The sequence below is a fragment of the Cynara cardunculus genome, unplaced genomic scaffold (assembly GCF_001531365.2).
Source record: "Cynara cardunculus var. scolymus isolate 2C unplaced genomic scaffold, CcrdV1 Un_Scaffold_1248, whole genome shotgun sequence".
Classification (NCBI taxonomy): domain Eukaryota; kingdom Viridiplantae; phylum Streptophyta; class Magnoliopsida; order Asterales; family Asteraceae; genus Cynara; species Cynara cardunculus.
The window spans coordinates 63179-70830 of NW_020200712.1; positions in this window are offsets into that span (position 1 = coordinate 63179).

Consider the following 7652-nt stretch of genomic DNA (forward strand, 5'->3'; position numbering starts at 1 on the left):
GTCAAGGTCATGTTTTTGAATCCGCCTACTGTAAAACCCTTAATTTATTTTTAGCAGATAAAACACACGCTGGTCAAATTCTTGACCCATCCGACTTGGTTGCAACCCAACAAACCAGCAACCATTGATGCACGTTTTCAACCATTTTCAAGCTTGATTTTCACTAGTTTTTAGCGTTTTTCTTTGTTTATTTTTTGTATCGTTATATAGAACACATTTTCCCAACATTTTAACATAAAGAACATAAAGTTTCACTAAGTAAAGTGTCTAATTTGGATTTTAAAGTTTTGGTTTTAACTTGAAACTAACAAACTTTGAGTACCAAAATCGAATCCTCTAAAGTTTGATATGAGAAACGAGGCTATCAGGGTTAGATAGATATCTTAAAAATAATACCATAAAAATCGTGAGATTTGGTCGAGTATTTTACCTTGAATCGAAGAAAAACCAAAATATAGAGTTCGATCTTCAAAACCAGATTTCTCTCTAGAAACTTGCTCATTTTACAAATTATTTGAACCACAAAAATCCCTTACTGATGTTCTTCATTTATTTGAAAATATTTTGGTGTATTAGTTCATGATGAGAGCCAATAGTGACCGTTGGTTTCCATACAAAGGCGTATTTGTGGCAGAACATGTTTTCTGACTTTCAAATGTATTAAAATTCAACCCTCTTAATTCTCTGACTATAGCACTTGACCCCTCCTAACTTAATATTTTTAATTGTTGGTCCCAAAGGAGGTAACAAGGTTGCTTGGTTTGAAGAAGGGGATTGAATATAAACACATATTTTAGTTTTTAAACTCTTATTGATTATATAAAACAATCAATCAATGAATTTACATATTGTTGTGGAAAAAAGATAAGGTAAAAATCAATCTAAAACAACCTTATTTTACTATTTGAGATAACATAAAGAATCTTTAGCAAATTTCATACACTTCACACAATTGTCTCCTGTAAGATAACACATAGAATATTTTCTCTCTTGAAGGGAAGCTAGAGAAGGTGGTCTTCATTGGTATTTATACTAGAGGCACTTAATGGCTACATCACGTACATGCCTTACAGCCTCTATGATAAGCAAGTGAATGGGGTATGCCAGATGAAGAAGACTGACGTCTATTAAAATAAAGGGGAGTAAATGATTCGCTCTAGTCATGAATCCCTTTCTTGGTTCCTGGGATATTCACCCTTTGGTCTTGTTGCCTTCGGGCTTAAGTATGAAGAAGCACCACCACGAACGCTACCGCACGTTCACCGCGGTGCGATAATGCACCAGAAGGAGCTGGTACGAAAAAACCTTTTGTATAAGGTTTAAGATGGTGAATTGAGGTAGATTTACAATCCACTGCCTTGATCCACTTGGCTACATTCGCCAAACCCGAATGGGAAAAAGGGGGTCAGCCAAACAGCGGTCTCGTTTTTGACAAATCCGATCGTATGTTCATAATTTGGAGTAAAAGGAGAACTTCTCCCATTAGCTCAAACTTAATCGAAGAGAAAACAATGCTTTAGTAGTGATTTCCTTGTCACAAAGAGAGTGGGATTTGAGGTTACAAGCTCCAAGAGAATATTCTAGAGGGAAATAGTTACAATTGAATCTAATGGAATTATGCAAAAGTTTCGGACTCTCTAGAAGTTACATACATTATATACTATAAGTTCAGAAGACATAATATGGTTAGATGACAGTTAGAATACAGACAAATAAGCCGCTGACACGTGTTCTAATATCCCTAGGTCTTTTGAACATGAAACACCTCAAAACTTGTAGAGTGCAGAGTTGATAAGATGTAAAATCTTCTTCTGGATTTCTTCTTAAGTCCCAAAATTTGGAAAGGAATTTCCAGACTTGTGTCCGAACTCTAACTCTTAAGGCCTAGATCTCTGGCCTTTATATAACCGAACTCTGAGCTTTTTACTTAGAGTTATACTTGAACTTTCTAGGCTACGCATTAACTCTGAGTTAACCTCAGATATTTGAACCAACTTCAACACTTAGCATATTCTTAAGTTATCACTTCTTTGATCCAACATTACATATCTGGCTCTACACTCTTCTTTTGAACTTGCTTTTAGAGTGAGTTTCCATCCCAAATGCATGTGCTAGCTTTAGACTGTCTTCAGTCAGTTGTTTCTGACTTTCAAGTTCTTCTACGTGTTTTAGGGCCTCCTCTCTTTCAACATCATAAAGAAAGTTAAATTCATCCCTAGATATACGAAAAAGAATTTTTACTCTGGAAGAGTCCATCCAAGCTATCTGAGCTTCCAACAGATATTTCCTGGTGGCTTCTCAGCTTCAACCAATAGTTCCCTATTTCTTTGATTGAGATGTAAGGATCTCCTTGGAACTAGACTGAAATCATCGTTATAATCTACTATGCCCAATCCTTTAGGGACATAGGGAAGGATGGGATCTTCATTTTCTTAGGGGGGAGCTGAGGATGATAGGGTAGTAGAGGGATGTTTGGAAAGATGTGAAGAATGATGGAGAATTTTAGGTGAGAGGGAAATAGGCTAAAAGGATGGTAGGGGAGCGATAATGGATAATGAAGAAGGTTGCAAGGTTTTGCGTATCTCCAAGGGGGTATTAGGAAGATTGTTACTAAGAAGATGGGAAGGGTGCTATTTTGAATAATGGAGAAGACTGAGAATGTTAGCGTGTATTCAAGAGGGTATCTGAAGGAGGTCTGGAGTACATAATGATGGCCAAGGCATACAAGGTTGTTGATCCTCTCTCTCATTGATTTGATGATAATCCGTTTTATCTATTAAGAAGTATTATGTTTCTGTCTTTTAGTTCCAACGATCATCACTGAGTCTGTTCAGTGATTGCTGAAATAAGTATTGTAAATCCTACAACGATAGCGATACTTCAAGAAGACAAAACTTACACCAAAGAACCTTCAGTGAAAGTCAAAGACTGAAACTGAAGATTAGAGACTAGTGCGTTCGTGATTTGAAGTGACATTCAGTGATTACAACCTGGCCAACATATGTGTTAATATTGCCCAAGCCTCAGCGAATGCTGAATAGACCTTAAGTGTTATTCCGACATTCAACGATCAAAAGAATCTTGTTATACAAGATTGCTTTTGTCTTGTCCTTCCACACACAAAGGACAAACCCATACCCTTTCTAGAGTATAGTATGGTACAGAGCCGATTAGTTGACTCTATTACCCACCAATTCCATGAAAGAATATATGCTCATGAATAGGCTTTTGTACTATTCACTGTAGCAAAGGACAAACTTTTCTCTAAAAGCTTGACGCGTGTTCAAACCCTACTGCATTGCATTAAATGTGCATTTAATGCAATGGATATAAATAGATGTGTGCTCTCTCTATGCAGAGATACTACTACCAATCCTTATGTGCATGCGTGAAAGAACACACACACACACATCTAAGAACACACACGCTTATCTTCAAGCAAGTTAGAATCCCTTTCAAGTATTCTAAAAAGTTCTTACCCAGACTGAACTCATTTCCTTCTTTATCTTACATCAAACCTTTTCTCTTTGCTAAGAATTTTTGTGAGTAAAACTTAGGTTGTTTTAGATAGGTTATTCTTACCTTGTCTATTTCCGCATACAATCTTGTAAAAATCTGTATTGATCTTTCTTTATCATTATATATTTTTAAATTTGAAAGTTCTCTGTGTTTGTATTTATCCCCTCCTTCTACAAACTATTTCTATAAAACTCTTGTAGACCCAACGGGGACCAACAAGTCGTATCAGAGCAGTGTTTTCTTTTCTTGTTGTTTAGTTGTTTTTCTGCATTTTATTATCTCTTTCTCTAGATAATTTACTGCTTTTGTGACATCCTTCATTTTTGGAACGTCAGGTTAGCATCTTTATAGGGTTTCAATATTTAGGATTATAATTTATTAGGGTCTAGTTATGTTGATTAGAATTCATCTGGCTTAGTTCCCAAATTATAGTTCAGAAAATCCTGTCTCAACGGGTAACTGATAAAGATAACTTATGTAATGCCAAATACATTAAAAATTCTCCAAACATAATATAGTTGATATTATAAAATTCAAATTAAAAATACAAAAGTCTCATTTAAATGTTCAAATAATTTTACAAAAAATTTGGAATTTTGATTTAATAATGATATTTTTATCAGTATTTGATAAAATTGTATTTATGCTAACATTTAAATGGGCTCTATTTTATGAGAAAATAAAATAAATATGAAATGGTTTGAGCCTTGAATAGGCGGGCCCCTTTATTCTCATATAAAATCCCCACTTCTTTTTGAAATCTTTTATTTTCACCTTCACATTACTCCTTTCTCTCTCAAAGACTTTTCCTCTTCCACTCCAGCCAAATCAAACCTTCCAAACCTCCCTTAAATTCCATAAATCTTGAAGAACATTCAAATTTTCAAGTAGTAGCAAGCAAATGTAATAGATTAGTTTCATTATTTACGCAAATTGTTCAGCATTATTCCTCATTTTCTACACATTTCTTTCTCCTTTTTAAGCTCAAATTTTCTGGATAATCTAAGATGGGAGATTATTCATCAAAGACATGAAAATGTCTTTAAAATAGTGATAATCTATGATCTACAAACTTAGAACTCAAGTGAATGAGGCAAATACCACATTGCATGTGGAATTTAACCATTAAAAGTGACATTTTGGAACTGACAGATTGTTTACTAGCAATTGTGTCATCCGTATCTTCTAAAATAAAAGTTCAAATGCTCTGATTTTTTTTTTGAAATGTACTTTGATGAGTTATGGTTCTTTTCCAACTGGAATCGTGTAAAAAGGAGAAGTTTTGACCCTCCAATCATTTAGAACAAGTTAAGTATGCAACAGTATCGTCAACAGTAGGTAAATCCTACTTTGAACATACATAACTCCTTCAAAACTCATCCAAAATATTTGATTTATCTTCTGGAGTTTTCTTTGAAGAGTTGTTGTTCTATTGTTTTTGGTTTCACTCAAAAATATTGAGTTTTAAGCATTCAAATGCTTAATATAAAACTCAGGTGCAAACTGATGCTGCTGGACAGAATCGTACATGCATGTTCAAGGTGTCATAACTCTCTCAAACATTAATGAAAATGTATAATTCTTCTTCTAGAAGTTGGATTAATGAGATTAGTTACAACTCAAGTGAAATCATTGAAAAACGTTAAGTTTAGACCTTCCATTTGACCTCAGATTTGACAGGATGCAATCTGTCCAAATTGCTTTGACATGTGGAAATGAGTTGGACAATTGAATTACTAAAACACTTCCAAAATATGTGGAATTTGGATAGAAATTGTCTAATACAGTAACATTTATGGTATAAAAATTTGAACACAAAATAACTTATGGAAGGTTCCTTTTGACAGTTATTTGTGAGACCAAAATTTCAGAAACAGAATTTACATTCTGTCCAAGTGGGAACTTTTGTGCAAAAGACTTTGATCTTAAAATACATGAATATTGGACCATTTTTAAGAACAATAAATAAGTATCAACTTTAATTCATAAAAACTTATTGGCATTACATAAGATATAATTTGACTTTATCTTTATCGAGACACGATAGGTGATCTAATTATTGGATTTCGGACTGTTTAGGAAAGTAGGGCAGACGTATTGTGCTTCAAACGTCATCAAGTTCTTGGATATTCATCAGCAAACTAGTGAGTATTCACGGTCCCACTTTTACTGCTTTTAGTTATTTAAACTGGGGGAAAAGCATGATAGTATGCAAACTATACTGTTTAGTTGTAAAACTGCTGGACTAAAGAACTGTTTAGTAAAAAATTGTTGAAATCATGAAAAATTGTTTGTTATTGCACTATGTATAAATGATAAATTGATGTACTTAAGAGTATATTTTAAAAATTCCCCTTCCATAAACGCTACTAGTTAACTCGGGCGCGTTCCCGGGCCGTGGTAATTGTGGATAACCGCTATTGTGTTGACAGTCCCACCCAAAACCGGGTGCACATTACCTATGTTTTAATAGTCTACTTATGTGTGCGAACGGGCCACCGCTGAAGTAATACTGATACGAACCGTGGTACCTAAGTGAGCGAGCAGGCCACTTTATGGTAGTTCATAAAATAATGGGGCACATTGGTCAGGTAAGGCTCAGTAGCGTCTCAAGTTTTAAACATCGTTAAAGATTTACATTTATCTTGTGCAAGTTTATGTATTAGTATGCAAGAAGTGATTTATGCATTGTAAATATTTTGTGCATATGAAAACCCGTGAACTCACCAACTCTTTGTAGTTGACGTCGTTTTATGTTTCATGCTTTTCAGGAAAATAAGTAAGAATAGAAGTTTTGGAAACACTTTTGCATTAACACCTGTTCACAAGTTTTGGAAACCTCTTTCTGTAAATGATGTTGTCTTCATAGAGAACAGTTTGGTTATGGACTTGTAAACTTCTAGATTATGTACTTTATTGGTGTTACCTATTAATTGGTGCTATGATATGCTTACCTGTTACACCTCGTGTTTCCGCTTTAGCGGGGTGTGACAGATTTGGTATCAGAGCGTCGGTTATAGAGAATACCGGTTTTCCTAAACCTCAAACTATAACCAAACACTTTCAAAATGATTTTAAAATAAATTTAAAAAAAATGCAAAACATGTCACTAGCATAACCGAAAGATGAATGTCACGTTATTATACTTAAATCAAACAAAGCCTGATCACCTATGTTTAACTTAAGTATTATGATAGGGGACTTGAATCGATTATATTAGAAATATGCTCAAATTTAGAAATTTTATTTAAAATATGAAAAGCATGATTGTGTGTGTGTTTGCAAAAAATTTGAATATCCATCGTCCTAGAACAACCAGAAGCTCTAGTTATAAAGTAAACATGATATCTAGAGTGCTAAGGCAATCAGAGGGTCAACTCTGTATCCGAATAATTGGTGGTTAGACGTAGATAAAGAATCTAGTCTTTATAACCCCTGTATTCAATTACTCTTATTCGGTATTAGATAAGATTTGCCTTGACATAGAAAGTGAGCTCTACGTTCTAGCTTTGGTTAAAGGACACTTAACAATATGAGTGGAGTGCGTCCAGAAGCTCTGATTAGCTTGATCTTGTGAGCCAGAAGCTCTGGTTAGAGGAACTAGAGGCTTTGGTCCTCGAAAGGATAATATTTGCTAAGTTATGAGGAACCAGAGGTCGATGGACAGTGATCCATTGGTCTGCTAAGTTATGAGGAACCAGAAATCGATGGACAACGATCTATTGGTCTGCTAAGTTATGAGGAACCAGAGGTCGATGGACAACGATCCATTGGTTTCCTAAATTATGAGGAACCAGAGTTCGATGGACAACGATCCATTAGTCTGCTAAGTTATGAGGAACGAGAGGTCGATGGACATTGATCCATTAGTCTGCTAAGTGATGAGGAACCGGAGGTCGATGGACAGCGATCCATTGGTCTGCTAAGTTATGAGGCCAGAAATCGATGGACAACGATCTATTGGTCTGCTAAGTTATGAGGAACCAGAGGTCGATGGACATCGATCCATTGGTTTCCTAAATTATGAGGAACCAGAGGTTGATGGACAATGATGCATTGGTCTGCTAAGTTATGAGGAACTAAAGGTCGATGGACAGCGATCCATTGGTCTGCTAAGTTATGAGGAACCAGAG